The 13746-nt window shown below is 39.0% G+C and overlaps 1 protein-coding gene across 1 annotated transcript in view; it reads right to left on the bottom strand.

The window, feature by feature from the left end:
• Window positions 1-13746, bottom strand: part of TBC1D10A (TBC1 domain family member 10A) — a gene marked incomplete in the record, with an annotated part of 1058544 nt that overhangs the window by 717684 nt on the left and 327114 nt on the right.

Here is a 13746-nt window from a genome sequence, read left to right as displayed (position 1 = left end):
GTTCTCCTTTGCCCACTGAGGGGCTCCAACTGTCACAGAGGAAGTGGCTAATCCATAGTGGCTGTAGGTGCTATACCAGAGGGATCCAGGGTAAAAGATGTCGTCTGAGATACAACAAATGGCCACAGCAAATTCATCCACCTGCAGCTGAGGCAAACTGCTAGCCTTCTGGAGTGGCAAAAGCGGCTTGCTTAATCTTTTCTTTTTGTGGGAGTGACAATCTGTTCTTTGGTCATGCCGAAAATGGTGGCTTTATCCTGGGGATAAACTAGCAACAATGTCAGTAAAACTACCAGTTCACAACAGTTAGTTTTTTAACACAAAGAAAACATTCAAAAGTACTTTTAAAAACTATTGAGTCCCACAACCTTATAATAAACAATTTCTCCACAGAAAATAATCAGAGAAAACTACTTTTAAACTGACAAACGAGGGCTCCGTTTAAAAGTACATTACAGTCCTGAGGCACGCTATTAAAACACAACTTTAAAATAACTTTCCTGAATAGGAAAGTAATAAAACATCAGTAAAAAATAAGACAATGGAATTTTTCCCCAGAGGGAACTTGTATGCCCAGGTAAGGAAAGTACAAGTTGACTGTTGATTCTCAAAAAGCCTCAAAGGACTCTTCTGCAGCAGTAAAGCTCTGAAAGACTTCACCCAAACATCTTTTAGTCTGCTCAGCTCAAGCTGCTTGACAGTTTAGGCAGCTGGAAGCTGCTCTGAAGCTTTGGAAGCTGGCCAGCTGTTAAATCCTTGGCAGGGCATAACCCACATAGCTAAGGCTACTGCAGCAGTGATCAATATGAAGCGCATATAGTGTTTCAGCTACATGGCTTCTGAATGCCTACGGCTTTTCTGAATGTCCTCACAAAGACTTAAGTAAAACATGGATGTCTACAGTTAGTGGGGTTTGGCTTTATCGGCCTGAATACACTAGTAAAGACTTAAAAGTATAAAGTCAAATGCTTTCAAAAACTGTAGCTGAAACACTGATGTTCTTAAGGGATCATCTGCATATATCCCATGATCCTACAACTAAAAGAGGTTTAAAAGGTATTACCATAGTGAACAATCTTGCTTGAAATTTTCTTTTTTACAGAACATTTCATTCCTGGATACCCATTTTACCCTATTCAGGGTCACAGAGGAGACACACAGGCTGCCCATGACAAGCAATGGATATAAGGTATGGAAACAAGACAAGCTCCCTTGAACACATCTTGGATGTTGCCCAATTAAATTAACAGACACCATTCCTAAATTGTGCACAGCCAGGGAGTGAATCTACATTCTAAAGAAAATTTCTTGTAAATGCCAAACTTCCACCTGTAATTTTTAGTGACTGCTGATAAAATATACTGTCTTTCAAATCTAAGCAATCTTTACTGCATTGTCTGCTATGATCGCAGGTCATTTGAAAAATATGCAATACCTATGACGGGAACTAAAATTATTTTTTTTAAAAAGTGGTCACACAGAGTAAATGAAACCATCTCTCAGACATCTTAAGAAAATGTCTCTGGGAAGTAGATCCCACTTCTGTTAACAGCCATACTTAAAAAATTAAACCTGAGAAGAACAAACACGTACTTCTGATTTGGACCTTAAAGCAGAAATGTTTCTCTTAAAGGCAAGCAAAGATTCTGGGCATAAATCTGGCACAAACTGATCTCTAATCAATAAATAGCCCATATCAAATTACACGGATCAAAAAAAATATTCTCTGGGTTGCTTACATATGAAATATAAATATTTTCTGACACTAGGAAAGGATTAGCAGTCACTTTCCTATCAGCCAATCAGCCTACATTTCAGCTTGCAGATAATCTTGGATAATGCAATTACTAGATATGCTAATCTAACAGCTATCTGCAGCAGATGGCATTTTGCTAAGAAGATTTTAACATGTTGCCTTTCAGACAGTGTACCTAAAGAGAGTGAAAATTTTGGACTACTGTTTTTAATAGCAGTTTAGAATTTCCAACAGCCTGATTTGAATGTACTTTAAATATACTTTTTCAGATACAAAACAGCAACACAAAACCTCTTAATATTTCAAGTACTCTACAGTAACATCATAGTTTTCATACATTTCATGTCGGTTTGGGATGCACAGTCCAATAAAATGAAGTTTAAGACGAGCAATGGAAGCTCTCTAAACAGCAGTGTTTAAAATCTGTACACACTACTCATGAAACTGAGAACAGAGTCAGAGTGAGTGGATATGTACTGATATGTTATCACCGATTGCATCATGGAACTAGCCAAGATGATGCAGACAAAGTTCTAACAGTTCAGGAGACCAGAGTTACATGGAGCTAACAAGGGAAAATAGCTATGTTCCTCACTAGGGGTGGGGTGTGCTCACAGCTGGCTCACTCATGCTCTGGGTCAAAACAGAAGCTCTATCTTTAGTGAGACAGGTGCAGGGAAGAATGTGGACTGTGGCTGCCCAAGCCAGTGACTGCCAAAGCCAGTGACTGCAGCCCTTACCACAATACAGGAAGGGGCACACATGCATGGATTTGAGGGGCATATGTGGTTCCTGCAGTTATGAAAGCATTCATGTCACCACCAGGTGGTGGATTCTGAGCCAAAACACAGGCCCTCAGTTGCCAGAACACAGCAGAGGTACAAAATATCCATGGCTGCCTGTTTTAACGGCTTTTCATGGACAGCTTCTGCCATTGCATGGTACTGGCACATGGTAGGAACAAGAACAAAAAAAAGACTCAGATAAGAGTTCTGCAGCTCCTTGCACACAAATACTTGTTACCATTCTGTAAATTTTACAACAAACTACCACTATACACAATGCTCTGAAATCTTTTACTGCAATACATTAGCCAGGGCTGTTCAGTAAAATTGGTATCCTTCTACTTAGTGATACCATGGGTCTAAAAGGGGGAGATGTTTTGTAATTTGCTGCTTCGGTTTTTGCGATTTTCAAATTTTGCGGTTCGCGGCAGCAGCGAAGATGTGGCCATCAAACTTATGAAGGTATACTGTTTAGCACAAACTGTTACAGCTATGATGTGCTAAGCAAGCTTCACCAGTAATCAGACTGGGTTACCCCTGTTCCCAATTCTAAACTAAGACTTAAAGCAAATCATTTAGCTAGACAGTACCCAAAACAGTCTCTGAAAATAAGCACTCGTGTCTAATAGATTTATTTCATTAATTGTTGTTTGTCTTTCAGCTTTTCCCGGTTAGGGGGTCGCCACAGAGGAACTTCAGTCCGCTAATGATTGGCAGTAGATTTTCAGGAACGCAGAGGTGCCAGATCGACGTTCAACCTTCAATGAAGGCACGCCCATTTACGCATGTCTTTCGAACACCCACCCAACCATGAGGAGAACATGCAGACTCCACACAGAAGGCACTCCACGAACTCCAGCCAAGAATTGAACAGGAGAACAATTTTCTAAATATCCACAAACTCCTCCAATTTTCCCAAGACTACAAAAGGAAAACTTGTACAAAAGACCTTTGATGCACTGTGCACGTCTAACTGCATACCTGTCCATAGTACTGCAACACAACTAGCAAGACGTCAGGAGCTGCACATGTAAGACGCATATCACAGCATTCAGTAAACACATAGCAAACTCACAACTACGTCATACAGGTGACTGTCTAAGGCCTACTTTTAATAATGTGAAGTTGATGTGGACCACTTCCACAAGCAAGGATGTTTCAGGCATTAACCTATTAAAATGCATTTCATTTAAATATAACAGACTACTTTCAAATGCATGAAAATATATCAAATACTTAATTGATGTAGGTTGGAACCGTGGTCAAATACAACATGCAAAACTACGTTAACATGCCTATAGCACTGAATGATTCACTGAAACACTGCCCAGTAAAAAGCTACTTCTACTACCTAACACCAATCAGAGCACTGCACTGTTCCACTTCCAAACTAAAATACAGAGAAGCAGCTGGTTTTCCTTAAAATATGAACCACTGAATACCTCAAGTGAAACTGAACAAAATATTCACAGGTCCTAGAATCTTGTTTCTCAGGCATTACAGGAACTTCCAAGAAGTGACAGAGTACCTGAAATGTATATTCTAAACAATCAAATCACTTAAGCAGTCTTATCAAACAATCTTGTGTACTAAATTTCATTCATTATATCTTTAACATGTTTCTTCCCACTTCAAATGACTATTTACTCAGAATATATTGGTGTCTCTCCCCAGGCTTCTGCTGGGCATAGGTATCCCAGTCAATACACTATTAAAAACCAAGTCATTAATGAGCCCGACCAAGCATGGTATACCTCAGCCTAGGACCCAAAAGTCATAACTCCATGGTTTCAAAAGCATTAATGTACACAGCTTGCGATAACAAGACTGTGGTAATGGAGCTCTACTTCTTCAAAACTCCTCTCAACTCTCATTAAATATGGGTATTCTGTACAACAGAAAACATGGCATTCTTCTTGACCGCAATTTTGTAACTGGAGAAAAGGGAAAAAATACAATGTGCTTCTACAGTTGTGGTGTAATATTACTATGACCCGACTAATGTACTTCATAAATCTGTTTTGGTCCTAGTGAAGCAGCAAAGTATTTCACTTGAGAGATTTAGATTAACCACCCCGACAACAAAGTAGGGCTTTATTCAAAAGACAAACGTTCACAGTGAAAATCTAAGGCATGGTGCACAAATCAATACTCTGGTGACTGCTTTACACTTTAGCTGCAAGTTTTGAAAATAAATGACTAAAGACAGCCTAAACTCAGACTTAATTTTCAGAGCTACAATTTTCCACTTCAAATACAAACTCAAGCTTTTATATTATTACAAATGGACTTAATAGCTTAAAAGAAACAGATAATAAAATTCCATCTATACAGCATCATCCATGTTTGTTTTACTTGAATCCCAAGGGCTCGCGTAACACTTCGACCCCCTCCCACTATCCTTTGCATTATCACAATTGAATTTAGTTCTGGAACTTGTTTCCGTAGTGTTCTTGGTTCTGGCATAATCTAGTTGGTTTTTGCACTTTTTAATTTCAAGTCCCTAGAACACATAATTATGTCAATCCCACCTTTACACCGTTTCTTATCAGTATTCTACATCAGATTTGCCACCTTTTAAGTCACCAATAATACAAGACCAACTGAGGCTGAACATGTTTTAAAGCAATTACCCCTGTATCAACACCGCATCATATCCTCCAAGTTGACACCTTAACCAAGGCTTTCCTCACTAGTTGCTGCACTTCCACTGTTATGTGGTCCAAACCATAAGGTTCAAATCTCCATTCTGCTCAATGGTTCATCTCCAGCACTTTTGACTCATTAGGAACAATCGGGCATCTCTGGAGTTTAAAAATATTTATGCTAATGCATTCAGAATCTTCTGAGTTTACCTGCCAATTTTGCCATAAAGTATATAGCCTGGCACTCTTTCTTGGAAATCAGTTACTCTGTCTTTTTTTTTTTTTTTTTTTTCTTCAAAACAGGTTTATTGTTTTAACATACAAGAGAAATATCATAACAATTTTATACAAGTAATTAAAAATAGGTATTATTATAACATTCAACAAAACAACTAAGGTATTTACAAAGACATCCACTACAATCAGATCAATTAAACTAAAATACCATGCTATTGAAATTAAAATTTTTTTAACAAATTTTGTAAATTATCCCATACAATATAATGAGATGTTTTTCTATTTGTTCTTGTCCTAATTGTGTTTATTTCCATATGGCACACTATATTCATAACATTTTTAAATTCATTGAACGAAGGAGGTGTATCTGAAATCCAATTTCTAGTTATTATTTTCCTAGCCACTGCTAGAATAGACCATAACAAGGGAAGCTTAACCTTTTTAACACTTTGAGGTACAGGTGTGTTGAATAATATAAGAGATTTAGAAATAATGAAATTATCTGTAAAAAGAGCCTGCAAAAATTCATTAATTGACTTCCAGTATGCTTTCAATTTTATACAGTCATAAAACATATGAGCCCAGTCAGCATTAATTTCTACATTACATCTCTTACATAAATTATCTTTATTATTTATTTTATTCATCATCAAAGGTGTATAAAAAGATCTATGTAAAAATTTCCATGTATAAAGTCTCTAGACAATGGAAGACGTAGTCCTATAAGCAGATTCCAATATATATTGTTTATCTTGTTGATTTGGTGGGTCCCCATTAATAGAAGTGAAATAATTCCAGTATGAATCTACACTGTAAAAAGTTTCTTGTCTGATAAAGGTAAACTTTCATACATACATAAAATTATCAGAAACTTTATGCTGTAAATTTAATATCAAGTAATCAGTCAGTGTTGGAATAGATTATTTAACTGTTATAGACATTAGATCTATTTTATTAATGAGATGTTGTCTAAAGGTCTGAACCTCTAACCAGCAAGTTTTTCTTAGATCAAATTTTTGTTTTAAAAAACTAGATTTTTAACTTTATTATCAGATATCAACTGATATCAGTACTTTAGATCATTATCTATAGCTAAATGAGTTCCTTCAGAAGTAGATGACAAAAGCATACCCTGAGTATATATTATAGGGAATACAATAAAATTCTATTCCCTATACTTAGGGTGCATGAATATAAAGTTACGATAACTAATAATAATATTTAATGGGTAACAAACCATATGTTTAGGTGTAACAGGTGAAGTACAAAATTCCTTTAGTAACCATAACATGGAGTTATTTACAATCATATTTTTATGTGTTAAGGAGATTTTCATGAAGTGCATACTAATTAGCTCCCAATAATCTTTCCATTTTGCGACATATGATTGATCTACTAATAAAGTAATAACTTTTACAATAGAAGAGATAGTATATAAATTAAAGTCTGGAAAAGAAATACCCCCTTGAGACCAGCTATTACTATGTTTCTTTAATGCAATCCTAGGTCTATTAGGTGCCCATAGGAAATTTAACATTAGTGTATTCAGTTTCTTGATAATTATTTTTGTAGGTGGAAGTATTATTGATTGTATTAAGTATAAAATCTTGGGGAATATTATCATTTTAATAATTGTAAGTCTCTCCTCCATAGTAAAAAAAGTACAGTTTTGTACCTACCATAAATGTAGATGTTCGAAGATCCACATTGCTGCAGTCCTTACTTATGGGTAGTCCGCTGTCCTCGGTCGGCCCGAATACCAAAGTATTAGGCTGACGTCGGTCATGGGCGCTTAGAACTGACATCAGAGCGTCAGGGTATAAAAGCGCATGACCGACGTCATATCCTCAGTCTTTTCTTGCCCCAGATGTCAGAAGGCCCTAAACAGAAAGGCCCCAGCCAAAAACAGAATACCTCCCAAAAGCATGCCCAACAACCACCACCACCCAAACTATATAACCATAACAAACAGCAGTGGGGAAGGAGGGAGGTAATTGGACTGCAGCAATGTGGATCTTCGAACATCTACATTTATGGTAGGTACAAAACTGTACTATGTTCTTCATCTCACATTGCTGCAGTCCTTACTTATGGGTAGAATCCCAAAGCAATGGGAATGGGAGGATGGAAATATCATAAAGCATTAGGGGCTGCTAAAATGCCCTGTAATATTGCAGTGGCAAACCCAGCCCTAGATTTAGAGTAAAGAGGAAGGTGGTAATGTTTAGAGAAAGTATGTACTGAACTCCAAGTAGCTGCTTCCAAAATATCTTTTGTAGCTACCCCCCTTAGAAAGGCAGTAGAAGTGGCAGTAGCCCTAGTGGAATGAGGTCTAACTCCAGCCGGAACCTCCTTACCATGATGGGAATAACAGAAAGAAATACAACCCCCAATCCATTTAGAAATAGTTTGTTTTGAAACAGGTTTACCCTGGGAACCCAAAGCAAAAGAAACAAACAACTGCTGAGACTGTCTGAACTCCTTGGTTCTGCTCAAGTAATAACGTAACTGCCTGTGAATATCCAAAGTATGCAAAATCTTCTCCCCTTTATTTTGGGGGTTTGCATAAAAAGTAGGCAAATGAATAGTTTGATTTAAAGCCACACTAGAAACCACTTTAGGCATAAAGGAAGGATTAGTATGCAAAGATACCCTGTCCTTATGAAAAATCAGGAAAGGCTCCACTGCCATAAGGGCCTGTAATTCAGAAACCCTTCTTGCAGAAGTAATGGCCAACAAAAAAGCAGTCTTCCATGACAAATACTTTAATTCGGAAGTAGCTGCAGGCTCAAAAGGTTGTAGAGTAAGTTTTTCCAACACAAAATTGAGATCCCAAGCAGGAGTAGGAGCTCTACGTGGGGGTCTTATGTTCTTTGCCCCTCTAAGAAATTGCTTAAACACAGGATGAGAGAATAAAGGAGGATCACAATCATAGTGAGCAGAAATGGCTGCAGCATGAATCTTTATAGAGGAGAAAGACAAACCTTTGTCCAATAACTCAGTAAGATATTGAAGAGAAGCACTTAAATTAGGCTTGGAAACATCAAATGCCTTTGCTTTGCTCCAAATAAAAAATCTCCTCCATTTATCCGCATAAACTTTCCTGGTACTAGGCCTTCTGGCCTCCAAAATGACATTCAAAACTTGTTGTGGAAGCCGAGACCCTCCAGGGTCTAAAACAGAATATGCCAGGCTGTTAGATGCAGAGACTGAATCCTGACATTGAGGAAGTGATTGCCCTCCTGAGACAAAAGATGCGGAATCAAAGCTAGAGGCCATGGAGGCTCCCTCACTAAACTCCTCAGTAGTGGGTACCAGTGCTGTCGAGGCCAATCCGGCGCTATCAGGATCATGGATGGCTTGTCTTGTCTGGCCTTCAAGAGTACCTTGGGAAGAAGAGGCAGAGGTGGAAAGGCATAGACATGAAGATTGCTCCAACTGAATGATAGAGCATCCACCTTCCAAGCTGTGTGATGAAACATTTTTGTGCAAAACTTTGGCAACTGGTAATTTAGTGGAGAAGCGAACAGATCTATGTCTGGAGTCCCCATAACACTGTCAACTCTTGAAATACATGAGGATCCAATTTCCACTCGTGAGGATCCACTATTTGTCTGCTCAACACATCTGCTAAGGAGTTCTGTGCTCCTGGCAGAAACCTTGCCTGAAGATTGAGGTGTAAGCTGAGAGCAGTCTCCCACAAAATCATCGCTTGTCTGCAAAGAGGGTAGAATGGGTTCCCCCTTGCTTGTTGATGTACCACATGACAGTAGTGTTGTCTGTTTGAATCAACACCTGCCCTGGGTGAAGTAAATCCTTGAAAGCCTTTAATGCAAATTGAACTGCTAACATCTCCTTCAAGTTGATATGCAAATGTTGAAGTTTGACAGGCCACGTGTCTTGCACCCATTTTCCATTGAGGTGTGCTCCCCACGCCTTGTCCGAGGCATCTGTCGTTAGAATCTGACTCGCCTCTGGTCGGGTCACAGAGAGTCCCTTGTTTAGGTGACATTCCTGAGCCCACCACAAAAATTCCTTCTGAATGCAAGGTATTATCCGAATGACAGTGTCTAGATCTTGGCAGTGTTGTGTCCATACATTTTTGAGATACCATTGAAGCTTCCTCATATGCAGTTTGGCATTGGGAAGCACCAGAATACAAGATGCCATGAACCCCAAGGCTTGAAGGACTGTCCTTGCAGTCAGCCTGGACTGTAGAGACATTTGATGGAAATAAAGAGAAAGGCTTCTTTGTTTGTCCGGGGTCAAAAGAGCCATCTGGGAAGCTGTATTCAGTCTCACACCCAGAAAGCACATGTCTTGAGAGGGTACTAGACTGGACTTTGTTTCGTTCACAGAATACCCTAGGCATCTTAACACTGCCATCACATACTGTAGATGATGAAGAAGTTCGTCCTTCCCTTGAGCAATAATCAGGCAATCGTCCAAATAAGGATAAATCTGAATTCCTCTTAACCTGAAAAAGGCTATCACTGGAGCCAGAACCTTTGTGAACACTCTGGGCGCAGTAGATAAGCCAAAGGGCAACGCAGAGAACTGATAATGTAAATTTCCAGCTCGAAAACGCAGGTACCTCCTGCAACTTGGCCTGATAGGAACATGAAGATAAGCCTCTGAGATCCAGAGTTACCATCTAGTGATCTTTTCCCAACAGAGGTAAAAGCTGTTGTAGCGTCAGCATCTTGAACTTTGGAATGTCCAGGTAAATGTTGAGGATAGATAAATCCAAAATTGGTCTCCACGTGTTCCCTTTCTTTGGAACTAGAAACAGGCGAAAATAAAATCCTAGGCCCACTTCTGACAGAGGAACTGGCTGTATAGCTCCTATTTGAAGAAGTAAAGAAATCTGTTTGTGAGCCTCTATCCTTTGTCGAGGAGGAACGTCTGGCATACCTTTGAAAGGAGGCAATGTATGGAAATAAAACTTGTAGCCTCGGTTTATAATGTCCAATACCCATTTGTCCTGGGTGACTAAAAGCCAGTTTTGCTTGAAAAGTGCTAACTTTCCTCCCAAAGGAGCTGCCAGGCAAGAGGAATCTGGCAGCTGAAAATGCAGGTCATTGGGCCTGTTTACGAAAGGACTGGCCCCTGCCCTCACCTGTAGACTGTGCAGGCGAACTCCATGTTCTAGATCTGAAGGAACTCTGAGCTCTGCCCCTACCACGCCTAGATCTGCCCCTAGACTGAGAATCAGAAGAAGGGTACGTCCATCCTTTAGTAGGCCAATTTCTACTAAACTTTGGAGGTTGCACCTGCAAAAAATCTTTAACAGTCTGCATAGACTTAGCCTTGTCCTCCATTTTCTTTAATACAGACTCCACAGGAGGACCAAACAAAACTTCAGACTGTAAAGGAGCATCCAGAATTCTAGTCTTAACATGCTCTGACAAATTCTGATCCTTAAGCCAGGCATGCCTTCGAATAACTGAACCAGTGGCAGCCACCCTAGAAGAAGCCTGTAAAGCATCAAAGCCACACTGCAAAGAATGCTTGCCCACCTGTTCAGAGACATGTACCAAATCTTGCAATTCTTTACACTCTATACCCTCTGCTAAAGCATCCACTTTAGATTTTAGCTGAGAAAGGAGGAAATTCTGATATTTCAACATATGAAACTGGCAATTTAAAGCCCTCATTGCCAACGTAGAAGAGGTATACACCTTCTTACCCCATCTATCCAAAGCTCTAGCCTCTTTATCTAGAGGAACCGGATTTTTTACAATAGAAGCTCTAACACCCTTAGGCCCCTGACTAATGGTTTCTGGGTCTGCTCTAGGACTTTTATACAGATATTTATGAGCCTCAGGCACCCTGTAATACCTGTCCGGTTTGACTGGCGCAGGAGGCACAGAATCTGGATTAAGGGAAGCCTCCGAGAAAACATCTTGAACAACATCCAAAACTGGAGGTATAGCTAAGGGTCTATGCTGTGGTAGAAACAAGAATTCCCTAAGCCTTTTCCGGGAATCAGAGAAATCCTGTCCTTCCCACTTAAAATGTTCCCTCATGGAATGTAAGGTTTCTGAAAATGAAAAATCCTCAGGAGGAGAAGCAGAAGGAGTGGAATCCTCTGCATCAGAATCTGAATAAGGAGGAAAATCTTGCATGTCTTCCACAGAAGACTGAATCATCTGAGGCCTGCTCCAAACTTTCCAACTCTGTCTCTACCCTGGGCCTCTTATCAGGAGGGGGCATAGAACCTCTAATTAAAGTAATCAAATCTTCTGCCATTTTAAGCATGTGCTTTTTAGGTACTGACCCTGAGGAACCAGGACTGACACCAGAGGAAGACAAAACAGACCTGCCCTTAGAAGAAGCCTTAGAAATAGTAGCAGAAGGCCTAACCACCCTAGGTACAGTAGGGAGAACAGTAACCTGAGAGGCCCCTTCAGCCTGACCTGACTCCTGAGAGGCCACCTCTTGCAAAATCAAAGTTTCCCCCTGAGTTTCAACAGGAATTTCAGCCGGGTCCACCTGCTCCCCTGTAGCTTCTAAAGGACCGGCGTCCGAAACGGACGAATCATCCTGCCTAGGCTTTACAGATTTGGCTTTGCGCTTCTTAGTGGAAGCGGGCGTCGGAGGATCCGACGGCATATTATAATTACACCGCTTGCCAAAGACTAACCTAGCGCAATCTAACCTCCGTTTTATAGTGCGCTTATTGAACCTAGCACAAAACCGACATCCTACTACGTCGTGCTCCGGTCCCAAACAAGGAATACAAAGCGAGTGGTAATCCCTATGCGGTATCTGTTTCCCACAAGAAATACAATTATTCACTTTTTCTGACATCCGGTAAATAACTGAGGCAAGAAAAAACAAAAATATTCCCCAACGGGGTACTTAGCCCAACTTGGCATCGGTCTGAAACTCCGAACTCGAAAAATTTCAGAACGCCGAACGGCACTTGCAACGCTGCTTCTGCATCGGACCATGCGGCAAAAAAGACTGAGGATATGACGTCGGTCATGCGCTTTTATACCCTGATGCTCTGATGTCAGTTCTAAGCGCCCATGACCGACGTCAGCCTAATACTTTGGTATTCGGGCCGACCGAGGACAGCGGACTACAAGTAAGGACTGCAGCAATGTGAGATGAAGAACATCATATTATTCCAGGTATTAAAAAGATTTTGTATATTAAGAAAACAGGTATTATAATTATTATATATAATAGATTTAATATCTTTAGATAGTATTATACCTAAATAAGTTATCTGACCTGAATTGGGTACATATTTAGTAAAATCACTAATGAGAATATTTTTTCGTGTATATATAGGTAGTATTTTAGTTTTTTCTTCATTGAATATTAAACCAGAAATACTTTTAAAATTCATCATGTTATCAAATAGAGACTGCATAGAAGAATTAGATCCTGCTGATGTAATTAGTACATCATCTGCAAAAAGTTGAATTTTGGATGTTGTATTTTTATCTATTTCAAAACCCTCTATGTCAGTACTGTTTCTGATCAAATTAGCCCAAGGCTCCATTACTAAAGTGAATAATAGTGGAGAAAGTGGACATCCTTGTTTTGTACCTTTAAGAATGGGTATTTTTTGTGAAACATATGTTCCTACCTTAATACAAGCCAACGTTCCTTTGTATAAATGCTCAATTAGATTTACAAATGCATCTGAGAAGTTTGTGCACTTCATTAAGGTAAACAGATAGTCCCAACTTACTGAATCAAATGCTGAACTTATATCAAGACTAATAAGTGTTAAATCTTTCTTTTTCCTATTTGCAAACTCTATTAATGTTAAAGTTCTTCTTATATTATCAAAAGTATTTCTATTTACAATGAAGCCTGTCTGATCTATATCTATAATGCCGGGAATGATTGTCTTCAATCTATCAGCAAAGATACTCAAACATTTTATAATCAACATTAAGTAATGAGATGGGCCGATATGAAGAACATCTAGTTGGATCTTTATTAGGTTTTAAAATTGGCGAAATAAATGTATATTGCCAAGATGGGGGGGGGGTTATTAACTCAGTTTGGGCCAAAATAAAAACCTTATGTATTAATGAATATGTACTTTTAGAAAGGATTTTATATATCTCTGGTATAATACCATCATTACCCAGTGCCTTGTTTGATTTAAGCTTATTTATTTGTGTAATAACCTCTGTATATGAAATACTTTTGTCCAATAGTTTAATCTGTTGTTTATTAAGCTTTTTATTAATGTTTGTGGTTATAAACTCCTTTATTTTATCTTTAGGTTCCATGTTAATGTTATTATGGTTAATTTTGTGAAAGTGATTTCTAAATTCATCTAGTATTTCTGGTA

This window comes from Protopterus annectens, chromosome 1.part0 (genome assembly GCF_019279795.1).
Source record: "Protopterus annectens isolate FY-2018-M chromosome 1.part0, PAN1.0, whole genome shotgun sequence".
Taxonomy (NCBI): Eukaryota; Metazoa; Chordata; order Ceratodontiformes; family Protopteridae; genus Protopterus; species Protopterus annectens.
The sequence above is the reverse complement of the archived record's forward strand: the minus strand, read 5'-3'. Positions and strand labels throughout refer to the sequence as shown.